This window comes from Apodemus sylvaticus, chromosome X (assembly GCF_947179515.1).
Source record: "Apodemus sylvaticus chromosome X, mApoSyl1.1, whole genome shotgun sequence".
Lineage (NCBI taxonomy): Eukaryota > Metazoa > Chordata > Mammalia > Rodentia > Muridae > Apodemus > Apodemus sylvaticus.
In genome coordinates, this window is record NC_067495.1 from 91,637,537 (window position 1) to 91,651,034 (window position 13,498).

The 13,498-nt window shown below is 37.8% G+C and overlaps 1 pseudogene; it reads left to right on the plus strand.

Moving 5' to 3' along the window:
* The first annotated feature begins 5,710 nt into the window (after positions 1-5,710).
* On the plus strand, positions 5,711-7,901 carry LOC127674997 (polycomb protein Suz12-like; annotated as a pseudogene).
* The last annotated feature ends 5,597 nt before the right edge of the window (positions 7,902-13,498 follow it).

Genomic DNA, 13,498 nt, shown 5'->3' on the forward strand with positions numbered 1-13,498 from the left:
GAATTCAAGACAATCCTGGGCTATGTGACGACCTGTCTCAAAAACAACAATCAAAATGTCTTGAAATGAATTGAGCTGAAAAGAGAGAAGGAAGCCTTTCTATAGAAGACCATAAAAATTTCATTATAAGTGTTTTATAAAATAAAAACAATCTCTAAATTCATGAAAAGAAATGTTCATTTTTAACTTAGGTTTTGACTTCCTTGAAATAATATCTCACTGTGTAGTCAAAGTTATGGAGTTGACTTGGAGTTACTTATGTAGTCCAAGTTAGCCAGTATCTTGCTATCTTCTGCCTCAACTCCAGAGTACTGGAATTGCAGGTCTAGTGTATCGCATACCACTGCATGCACTGCTCTGAAATAAGAAGGCACACCATGATAAAATGCTGACTCTCCCAAAATTAATGTATAAATTTGATGCAATTTCAGCTAAAATCCCAGCAGTCTTTTCCTCCTCCTTACTCCTTTTCTTCCTCCTTTCAGAATTGAGTAAAATGAGTAGACAAGAAATTTCTGAAAACTAAGAACACTTAAAGCAGATTTTCCATCCTAAGTGATGAGAATAGCAATTAAGTCATTGTGACCAAATCAAGTTAATATTAATATAAAATTAGATAAACAGATCAATGGAACAAAATACCACATCTGGAATGAGATCTCAGAAAATATGAGAAGAGCTAGGTAGTGGTGGTGCACACCTGTAATCCCAGCACTCTGGGAGGCAGAGGCAGGCGGATTTCTGAGTTCGAGGCCAGCCTGGTATACAGAGTGAGTTTCAGGACAGCCAGGGCTACACAGAGAAACCCTGTCTCGAAAAACGAAAAACCAAAACAAAACAAAAAGACATAATTTAAGCTGAGGGCAGATTTAGGGTGTTGAGCTAGGAGTGAAAAGAAGGGCGCAATAGCCAAGGAAGGCTCAGAAGAGTCTGGCCATTGAGCTAAAGTATATTAAAAATAAGCCCGTGTGTGTGTGTGTGTGTGTGTGTGTGTGTGTGTGTGTGTGTTTCATACACAGATCTATGGATATGTGGATCCTCAAGAACCTGGACAGGGCTGAGAGTGCAGTCCTTAAAGCAGGGTAGTAGAAACTACACACCACACACAGCTAGCTACAACAAAAACAAAAAACCCCAATCTATCAAAGTCCATACTTCGGGAAAAATATCTGAATGTTCGAACCTTGTCTTTCGGTTTCTGTAATTAATTCTGCTTTGGAATAACTGTTCTTTTTTTTCAACTGCGTCCATAGCAGATTTATTCATTTTTTAAAGCATGTTTTTTTTATTGAAAAAGAAAGTAAAAATATTTCTGATAAAATAGAAGAGATATATAGAAAAACACATTCGAATAAATAAAAAAAGAAAAACACATTAAAATTGACAATTTTCATGGAAAATTAAAGAGTGAAGTGGTACACATAAAAGCATTACTAAATTAATTGAAAAGGGAAGTAGAAACATTTTATGATAAAATTGAAGATTTACATGGAAAATATTACAATAAAATTGTAGAAAAATGTAGAAAAACATGTTAAAATTGAAAATTATCATGGAAATTTTTATATAGATATAATAATGGTAGGCATAAAAATATTCCTAAGTTGATTGAACTTGGAATTATAAACATTTCTGATAAAACTGAAGATTTACATAGAAAATATTTCTGAAAAAATTCAAGAAATATATAGAAAAACACATTAAAATTGACTATTTCATGGAAAATTATATAGATGAAATGGTAGACATAAAAAAACTTTCTAAATTAATTGAAGGTGGAATTAAAAACATTTTGTGATAAAATCAGAGATTTACATGGAAAACATTTCTGATAAAATAGAAGAAATATATAGAAAAACATGTAAAAATTGAAGATTATCATGAAAAATAATAGTTAAATGGTAGACATAAAAGAAATTCTTAAATTAATTGAAAGACGAATTACAAATATTTTCTGATAAAATTGAAGATTTACATGAAAAATATTTCTGTTAGTCTATGTCTACGTTATTGCGGAATTGAGTCCATTGAAGGACTAGAACAGAAAATCCTTCCAGCACATAAAAATCAAAACACCAAATGCACTTAACAAAGAAAGAATATTAAAAGCAGTAAGAGAAAAAGGCCAAGTAACATATAAAGGCAGACCTTTCATAATCACACCAGACTTCTCACCAGAGACGATGAAAGTTAGAAAATCCTGGTCAGATCTCATGCAGACCCGAAGAGAACACAAATTCTAGACCAGACTACTATACCCAGCAAAACTTTCAATAATCATAGATAGAAAAACCAAGATATACCATGACAAAACCAAATTTCCACAATATCTTTCCACAAACCCAGCCCTACAAAGATAATAGATGGAAAGCGCCAACACAAGGAGGGAAACTACACCCTAGAAAAAGTAATCTTCTTTCAACAAACCCAAAAGAAAATAGCCACACAAACATAAAAATAATAACACCAAAAATGTTAATATCTCAATCAATCAATGTTAATATCTCTTAACATCAATGAACTCAATTCCCCAATTAAAAGACACAGACTAACAGACTGGATAAGTAAACAGGACCTAGCACTTTGCTGCGTACAGGAAATGCACCTCACTGTCAAAGGCAAACACTACCTCAGAGTAAAGGGCAGGAAAACAATTTTCCAAGCAAATGGTCCCAGGAAACAAGCTGGAGTAGCCATGCTAATATGTAATAAAAACTGATTTTCAACAAAAATTCATCAAAAAAGATAAGGAGGGCACTTTATAATCATCAAAGGAAAATCTACCAAGTAGAACTGTCAATTCTGAACATCTGTGCTCCAAATACAAGGGTACCCACATTCATGAAATAAACTTTACTAAAGCGCAAAGCATACATTGCACCTCACAAAATAATAGTGGGAGACTTCAACACCCCACTCTTATCAATGGACAGATCAGGGAAACACAACTAAACAGAGACACAGTAAAACTAACAGAAGTTATGGACCAAATGGATTTAACAGATATCTGTAGAAAATTTCATCCTAAAAGAAAAGAATATACTTTCTTCCCAGTATCTCATGGTACCTTCTCCAAAATTGATCATATAATTGGTCACAAAAGAGACCTGAACAGATATAAGAAGATTAAAATAACCCCATGCTTCCTATCAGATTACTACAGATTAAAGCTGGTCTTCAATAGCAACAGAAACAACAGAAAGTCCACATACACATAGGAGCTGAACAAGGCTCTACTCAATGATAACTTGGTCAAGGAAGAAATAAGAAAGAAATTAGAGATTTTTTTAGAATTTAATGAAAATGAAGGTACAACATACCCAAACTTATGGGACCCAATGAAAACAGTGCTAAGAGGAAAACTCATAGCTCTCAGTGCCTCCAAAAAGAAACTGGAGAGAGCATACACTAGTAGCTTAACAGCACACCTGAAAGCCCTGGAACAAAAAGAAACAAATGCACCCAAAAGGAGTAGATGGCAGGAAATAATCAAACTCAGGGTTGAAATCAACCAAATAAAAACAAAAAGAACTATACAAAGAATCAACAAAAACAGGAGCTGGTTCTTTGAGAAAATCAACAAGATAGATAAACTCTTAGCCAAACTAATCAGAAGACACAGTGTCTAAATTAACAAAATCAAAAATGAAAAGGGACATACAACAACAGAAACTGAGGGAATTCAAAAACTTGTTCAGATCTTACTACAAAAGCCTATACTCAACACAACTGGAAAATCTGGATGAAGTAAACAATCTTCTACAGATACCAAATACCAAACTTAAATCAGGATCAGATAAAACATCTAAAGAGTCCGTCCCATAACCCCTAAAGAAATAGAAGCAGTCATTAAAAGTCTCCCAACCAAAATAAATAAATAAATAAATAAAAGCACAGGACCAGATGGTAAATGTTTAGTGCAGAATACTATCAGACCTTCAAAGAAGACAACATCAATACTCTTGAAACTATTCCACAAAGTAGAAACAGAAGGAACACTACCCAATTCTTTTTATGAAGCCGCAGTTATGCTGATACCAAAACCTCACAAAGACCCAACAAAGAAAGAGAACTTCAGACCAATTTCCCTTCTGAACATCAATGTAAAAATACTAAATAAAATTCTCACAAACTGAATCCTAGAACACATCAAAATGATCATTTACCACAATCAAGTAGACTTCATCCCAGGGATGCAGGGATGGTTCAATATAAGGAAATCCATCAATGCTATCCACTACATAAACAAACTCAAAGAAAAAAACCACATGATCATCTCATTAGATGCAGAAAAACATTTGACAAAACTCAGCAACCTTTCATGCTAAAAGTCTTGGAAAGGACAGGAATTCAAGACCCATACCTAAACATAGTAAAAGCAATATACAGCAAACCGGTAGCCAACATCAAACTAAATGGAGAGAAACTTGAAGCAATTCCACTAAAATCAGGGACTAGACCAGGCTGCCCTCTCTCTCCATATCTTTTCAATATAGTTCTTGAAGTTCTAGCTAGAGCAATTAGACAACATAAGGAGGTCAAGGGGATACAAATTGGAAAGGAAGAAGTCAAATTATCACTATTTGCAGATGATATGATAGTCTACTTAAATGACCCCCAAAAACTCCATCAGAGAACTCCTACAGCTGATAAACAACTTCAGCAAAGTGGCTGGTTATAAAATCAACTCAAGCAAATCAGTAGCCTTCCTATACTCAAAGGATAAGCAGGCTGAGAAAGAAATTAGGGAAATGACACCCTTCACAATAGCCACAAACAATATAAAGTACCTTGGTGTGACTCTAACCAAACATGTGAAAGATCTATATGACAAGAACTTCAAGACTCTGAAGACAGAAATTGAAGGTCTTAGAAGATGGAAAGATCTCCCATACTAGTGGATTGGTAGGATTAATATAGTGGGGGGCTAGAAAAGGGGAAATCATTTAAAATGTAAATAAAAAATATATTGAATAAAAAAAAGGGCCATCTTGGTGAAAGCAGTCCACTGATTCAATGCAATCCCCATCAAAATTCCGACTCAAATATTGAGTTAGAAAGAGCAATTCTCAAATTCATTTGGAATAACAAAGCAAAAACAATTCTCAACAATAAAAGAACTTCTGGGGGAATCACCATCTGTGACATAAAGCTGTATTACAAAGCAGTTATGTTAAAAACTGCATGGTATTGGTACAGGAACAGGCATGTTGATCAGTTGAGTAGAATTGAAGACCCAGAAATGAATCCACACACTTGATATTTGACAAAGGAGAAAAAAAAACATCCAGTGGAAAAAAGCCTTTTCAACAAATGGTTGCAGATTCAACTGGAGGTCAGCATGCAGAAGAATGGGAATTGATCCATTCTTATCTCCTTGTACTAAGCTCCACTCCAAGTGTAACAAGGACATCCACATAAAACCAGACACACTGAAACTAATAGAAAAGAAACTTGGGAAAAGTCTCAAACACTTGGGCACAGGGGGAAAGTCCCTGAACAGAATACCAATGTCTTATGCTCGAAGATCAAAGATCAACAAATGGGGGGACTCAGGGGAGACACTTTTTTCCCTCCCTCCTTCCCTCCTCTCCTCCTTCCTTCCCTTCCCTTCCTTTCCTCTCTAGCCTCTCTCCTCCTTCCCCGCCTAGGTCCACCAGAGCCTGCTGGGGCGAGCAGTTGGAGTAGCAGGCGCTGAGCAGGAACAGCGATGGCGCCTAAGAAGCTCGGCTGGTGTGGGGGCGGCTCGGGGCCCAGCGTGAGCTCCTGAGGCTTTGGCTTCTGGGTTAGCAGCAGCGGTGGCGGTAGCGACCGCGGCTGTGGAGGCGATGGCAGTTACTGGGCCTCCTCCTCCTCCTCCTCAGCGGCGTTGGCAGCTGGGGGGGCGGGGGGCGCGGTGTTACCTGTGGAGAAGCCGAAAATGGAGCATGTCCAGGCTGACCATGAGCTTTTCCTCCAGGCCTTTGAGAAACCAGCACAGATATATAGATTTCTTCGAACTCGAAATCTTATAGCACCAATATTTTTGCACAGAACTCTTACTTACATGTCTCATAGAAACTCCAGAACAAACATCAAAAAGAAAACATTTAAAGTTGATATGTTATCAAAAGTAGAGAAAATGAAGGGAGAGCAAGACTCTCATAGCTTGTCTTGTCATTTGCAAATTACATTTACTGGTTTCTTCCACAAAAAATGATAAGCGATCACAAAACTCAGAAAATGAGCAAAATTCTGTTACCCTGGAAGTCCTGCTTGTGAAAGTTTTGCCACAAAAATGGAAAGGATGTAAGTTGTCCAATAAGACAAATTCCTACAGGTAAAAAGCAGGTGCCTTTGAATCCTGACCTCAAACAAACAAAACCAGGAAATTTCCCACCCCTGGCAGTTTCCAGTAAGGAATTTGAACCTAAACAGCCTTACTGTTACTGTGATGTCTTACTCGTTACTGTTTAGAGTAACTCGTCCAGAAAGAAGAGAATTTAATGGAATGATTAATGGAGAAACCAATGGAAATATTGATGTAAGTGAAGAACTTCCAGCCAGAAGAAAACGAAATCGTGAAGATGGGGGAAAGACATTTGTTGCACAAATGACAGTGTTTGACAAAAACAGGCGTTTACAGCTTTTAGATGGGGAATATGAAGTGGCCATGCAGGAAATGGAAGAATGTCCAATAAGTAGGAAAAGAGCAACGTGGGAGACTATTCTTGATGGGAAGAGGCTGCCTCCATTTGAAACATTTTCTCAGGGACCTACATTGCAATTTACTCTTGGATGGGCGGGAGAAACCAATGATAAGTCTACGGCTCCTCTTGCCAAGCCCCTTGCCACTAGAAATTGAGAGAGCCTTCATCAGGAAAATAAGCCTAGTTCTGTTAAACCTGCACAAACTCTTGCTGTTAAGGAGACGCTGACTACAGAGCTGCAAACAAGGAAAGAAAAGGGTACTTCAAGTGAAAGTCGCCCAAAGTTAAGGATATGTTATCAGTTCCTTTATAACGATAATACAAGACATCAGACAGAAGCCAGAGATGACCTGCACTGCCCTTGGTGCACTCTCAACTGCCGTAAGTTGTATAGCTTACTCAAGCATCTAAAACTCTGCCACAGCAGATTTATCTTCAATTACATATATCATCCAAAAGGTGCTAGGACAGATGTTTCTGTCAGTGTTATGATGGTTCCTATGCAAGAAATTCTCAGGATATACATCGCCAACCTGGATTTGCTTTTAGTCAAAATGGACCAGTAAAGAGAACACCTATCTTGTGTGTAGGCCAAAACAAACAAAAGTGAGCATGTCAGAGTTTCTTGAATCTGAAGATGGAGAAGTAGAACAGCCAAGAACACACAGTAGTGGCCACAATCATCTCCATTTCCACAGTGAGACCTGCTTACCTCTTTGGCCACAAGAAATGGAAGTAGATAGTGAAGATGAGAAAGATCCAAAATGGCTGAGAGACAAAAACAATACTCAAATTGAAGAATTTTCTGATGTGAATGAAGGAGAGAAAGAAGTAATGAAACTGGTATCTCCATGTCACGAAGCATGGATTTATTGCTGACAGTCAAATGAATCATGCCTGTGTGCTGTTTGTAGAAAGTTATGGACAGAAAATAATTAAGAAGAACTTATGTCGAAACTTCGTGCTTCATCTGTCAGCATGCATGACTTTACTCTTATTAGCATAATGTCAATAGATAAAGCTGTTACCAAGCTCCGAGAAATGCAGCAAAAACTAGAAAAAGTAGAATCTGAGGCCCCTGCGAATGAAGAAATAGCTGAGGAACAAAATGGGGCAGCAAATGGATTCAGTGAAACTAACTCAAAAGAGAAAGCTTTGGAAGCAGACAGTGTCTCAGGGGTTCCGAAACAGAGCAAGAAACAAAAACTCTGAGAACTAGCCCGTTCTGTGTGGGCAGACACTGAAGTTGCTTCTCGGGAATTCAGCCTCTAGGAAGAGTTTTGGTTTTAGGTTGTTTGGTTTTAAATCATGGATTCGGAACAGGCAGTGTTAGATGATGCTGTTGATGTCAGCACGGAGGTTCTGTGGGTCTGCTTCGCTTCTCCTCACGTGTTATCAGCTTTAGTGACATCCTCACAAGTTGGTTTTAGCCTGAAAAGCAGTTTTTCAAATAGTTAATTTTTTTCTTAGCTCTAACAGTCATCATTTACATATACTGGGTTAATCTAGAGATTTCACACCTAAATGTTAATGCTTGTTTTATTTGTGATTATTTTTCTGCGTTGTAATTATGAGACATTTTCTGGGAAAGTAAGATTGGGAGGTTATGCTGTCTTAGAGATGGCAAGTTTTTGTGAAATCGTTACATTGCCACTTTTCCCCAAACTTTGACCCTTGATTCAGAAATCATTTATGCATTTGGGATGAGAAGTTACAATGCAAGTTCTGCATCAGTCCGTGTTCCAAGTCTAAAACAGCACCAGTTGGTCTCCTCCTGTTGGAGGCCATGTGACCTCTCCCTGTATCCAGTGCCATGCACAGTGATGGAAGATACTGTTTTCAAGTGACTGATCTGAGTGTTTGTTTTCCCAATTTAGCTTTTTACTTGAGCATGTTTTTAGTTTTTCCTTTTTAATTAGTTAATCCCTTGGAAAATTGTTCTGTGCACATCTTTTGCACTAGGATGGAGATTTAAAAGATTCCACTTTGTGGTGGAGGGTGTGCGTACACCTGTAATCCCAGCACTCTGGGAGGCAGAGGCAGGCAGATTTCTGAGTTCGAGGCCAGCCTGGTCTACAGAGTGAGTTTCAGGACAGCCAGGCTACACAGAGAAACCCTGTCTCAGGAAAAAAAATCCAAAACAACAACAAAAAAACAAAAACAAAAACAAAACCCAAGAATTGTTTTGAGCATTTTTCCCTGTGTTCTGTATTTTATGTACATATTTGTGGTTGGGTGTTTTCCAACAGATAGTGGTTTCACTACTGGAATATTAATAAAGGGACATAAGCTTTCTCATGGTGTCTTCAGAGTTGATAAATGTAAATACTGATTTGGCTGATCTTTATGATGTGTTTAACTGTGAGGCTATTTAAATAGTGTGGATGTCACTTGTCATCCAGTATTAAGTTCTCAGTTACTGGTTTTTGTGTTAAAAATAAGAAAGAGGGAAGCTGTAGTTTTCACTGCAGGCTCCCTGGCTGGTAAGCTCTCCTCATAAGTTCACTGAACTCTCATTTTGCCTCTGGGCAGTGAGTTCTGAGCATTATTTCTCCTGGGCTTTAATTTTCTAAAGCTGTGCACATATGTAAAAAAAATAGATTATTTTAGGGAAAATGTAGGTATAGAATTATTGCTTCTGTCATTTCTTAAAGCAGTTATTCTCTTAATGCTTAAAGAAGGCTAGGATTGTTTGCACAGAAACATTGGTGATTTCCCTCCCCAAGAAATAAAAAAAAAAAAAAAGAATCAACAATTGGAATCGCATAAAATTGCAAAGCTACTGTAAGGCAAAGGACACTGTCAATAGGACAAAATGTCAACCAACAGATTGGGAAAAGATCTTTACCAAACCTACATCCAACAGAGGGCTAATATCCAATATATACAAAGAACTCAAGAAGTTAGACTCCAGAGAACCAAATAACACTATTAAAAAATGGGAAAAGAGCTAAACAGAGAATTCTCAACTGAGGAAACTTGAAGGGCTTAGAAACACCTAAAGAAATGTTCAGCATCCTTAGTCATCAAGGAAATGCAAATCAAAACAACTCTGAGATTTCACCTCACACCAGTCAGAATGGCTAAGATGAAAAATTCAGGTGACAGCAGATGCTGGTGAGGATGGGGAAAAAGATAAACACTCCTCCACTGCTGGTGGGGTTGCAAGCTGGTACAACCACTCTGGAAATCAGTGTGGGGTTCTTCAGAAAATTGGACATAGTATTACCAGCTTGCAATCCCACCAATAACTGAGAAGTGTTCATCTTAGCCATTCTGACTGGTATGAGGTAGAATCTCAGTGTTGTTTTGATTTGCATTTCCCTGATAACTACAGATGTTGAACTTCAGGTGCTTCAGAGCCATTTCCTCAGTTGAGAATTCCCTGTTTAGCTCTGTACCCCATTTTAATAGTGTTATTAGACTCTCTGGAGTTCATTGTATACATTGGATATTAACCCTCTATTGGATGTAGGATTGGTAAAGATCTTTTCCTAATCTGTTGGTTGCTGTTTTGTCCTATTGACACTATCCTTTGCCTTACAGAAGCTTTGTAGTTTTATGAGGTACCATTTGTCGATTCTTGTTCTTAGAGCATAAGCCATTGGTATTCTATTCAGGAAAATGTCCCCATTGCCCATGTGTTCAAGGCTCTTCCCCACTTTCTCCTCTATAAGCTTCAGTGTGTCTGGTTTTATGTGTATGTAGTCTTCATTCTTATACAAAATAGTAACTTACCAAGACACTGATCCTTAACATTTTAATTTAAAATTATATACTGCTATACTAGAGCATGCTCTATATTAATGTATAAAGGAATTCCTCAGTATGTTTATTGCTGTATAACACCTCAATATTTCAATACAGGATTGTTCTGCTTGGTTTTTGTCAATTCAGCACAAGCTAGAGTCATCTAAGAATAGGGAATCTCAATTGAGACAATGTCCCCATCAGATTGGCCTATGAACAATCCTACAGAAAATTTCTTGATTAACAATTGATGTATGGTGATATTCTTTGGCTGGTGGTCTTTCTCAAGTTTTCTGCCTCCAGGTTCTAGCCTTGAATTCCTGCCTTGGCTTTGTTCAATGGACTGTGACTCAAGATATATAAGCAAAATAAACCTTTTCCTACTGAGGTTTCTTATGTTAAGATTCCCTATCACAGCCACAGAAAGTAAACTAAGACAAAGATTATTTAAGAGACAAAGATTATTGAGAGTCCCATGAGTTAGGTACAGTTCCTTTTCATTATAAAGTTTACTATATGTCAGTTTTCACACATGGGTACACTAACAAGATGAATTCCTAGAGGTCAGATTCTGGAATGGAAAGAGTACCTTTGTAACCTGTCAAATGCAGTTGATATACTGACCATGGAGATAATACCAATTACAATCCAACCAGTAAAAGAAAAAGTACCTGTTTCCTCACACACACACACACACATAATAGGGTGGTATCAAAATCTTGGTTGTACATTCCAATTGGTGAGAATAAAAAGTGACATATGTCAATTTTATTTCTTTTAAATATAGATGACTTTGTTATGGGAAAACGGGAATAGGAAAGGCCATACTCAGAACAGGCATCAGGGATTGAATGGATACCTGAAGGAAGGCATTCACTTTGGCAGGGACTTAGGAAAATAACCTCCAAAACAACCCTGAGCACATGGTCCACTGTTTTCTGAACTAGTCAGCATCATTTCTGACCTCTTTGGTCGTTGGTGGGTTCAAATTATAGCCTACTTAACCAAGGGCCATGAGTGAGAACTTTACCTATGTGACTGAAGATGAAGCTTGTCAAATTGCAGAAGCAAACACATCTACAGCAAGGGAAAAACAACAGGCATGGCAGGTCTTTTACAAGCAGCTACAAATGTGAGATAAACCAAGGGACTTTTACTTCCTGATTCCAGTCTTTTTTCAATGATCAAGAACTATTTATATTTCCATGTCTTTAAACTGTTTCATGTATTGTGGTTGATTTTATGTTGACTTAATTAGGTTAAGGAGTATCCAGTACATGGAAAAACTGTTAAGGCCTGCTCCTTTTAACATAACTTCAGCCATTTTGTATTCAGACTCCATGTTACTCATAAGGTGAAATTAAATTCACAGTTATTATTCTAACTGACACTGAAGAATAATAAGCCAAAAAGTTATGGTTGAATTACTCTTAACCTGTTATCTCTATGTTCTAAAATCCTCCTATTTAGTACCTATCTACCACTGTCCTACCTCATGCAGGACCACTCAGCTTAACAGTTAGCTGGCAATACTTTGTCTAGTTAGTCAAAAATGTTGCACTTTTTGCTTGCCTTCCAACTTTTGAACCTGGTATTTCACATAAAAAGTCTGCCTTGAGGTAGACTGATGCCACAGTTGGGTTTTTCCTTCTTGTGGTCCTGGATGTCCAATATCATCGTGTACATTCGATAAACCATTTTTGCTTAACTGAGATTGGTGTATATAAGGTTTGAGTGGCAATTCCCAGACCACAACAAATACTATTTCTAGATGTGCCTGTTAAGAGTGTTTCCAAAAGAGATAACATTTCAAACCACTAGATGGAGCCAAAAGACTCATATTTATCAATGTGTGCAGAAATTCTGTCAGTTCCTGACTTGTGAATTTAGTGGGAAATTCTAATGAAAACCCACACAAAGAAAAAGACTGAGAAGGGTTTCCCAGGGTCTGAGTTCCCATTGTTATCTTGCTTTGCTTTTAAAGTTATTATTACTATAAGGGGCATCATGTCTCAATGGGCACTTGGTGGTCAGAGGACAAACTTGTAGGACCCAGGGACTGAACTCGGATTGTCATGGCCGGTAGGGCAAGAGCCTTTGCCCTCTGAGCCATCTAGCCTGCCCTGCTTTTCTTTTAGAGACAGGGCCTCAGGCTGTAGCCCAGCTTGACATCAAAGGTATGTGAGCCAGGCTTGAAGTCCAGGTCCTCTTGCCTCAGCCTCCACGGTGTCTCGATTTCAGGGATATGCCACCAAGCTTGGCTCTTGAGAAGGATTCATATCAGTGAGAAATTGAATATAAACCAGAGTTGTATATTTAAAATGTTCGTAAAAACCTTGGAGATTTCCCTTATGAAGGGAAATGGACTTGGGACTAAAGTGCTAAGAGCCACTGACTCTTAGAGAACAGGACAAAGTGTGAGTAATGGTACAATGGGAAGAAGAACCTGAAAGTGTTGGCAGCTTTAAAGAAAAGCAAATGTCCTTAAGACCTGCCTGAGAGAAGGGAAAATCAGAAAGCAGATGAAAACAGATTAACCCTTAAAGACAGGGTATGTTCTTCTACACAAGATGGAAAAAAAAAAAGCTGTTCCAAAGGTAAGTAGGTGAGGTATTGCTAATCGTTGCTTTGTAGCACCAATGTGTGTCTAACAATGCCAGGCCACATTAGGATTAAAATGGAACAGTACTACATTACTAAGTCAGGCCACGAACAATGTATATCAAGTAGTCTAAACCTTTAAAAAATATAACTATAGGGATATAGGGAAGAATTAGAGACCCTGAGGCAAGATGCCACAGATAGAGCCTTCTTCTGAAGACAGTATGATGCAGGTTGAAATTTGAGAATCTGAAATACTCTAAAACGTTCTGTATGTTGCACTGAGAACCAAGGCCAAGACCTCATGCATTCTAAGAACTGTTTATTTTTCTTTCTATTCTTCCCTCTTTATCAAAATAAAATGCTAAAAGTCAAATGACCCGATGTGGTGATGCTGGCCTGTAATCCAAACACTTGAGCAGTCAAGACAGGAGGATTAAGAATTCATGGTTTTCTTT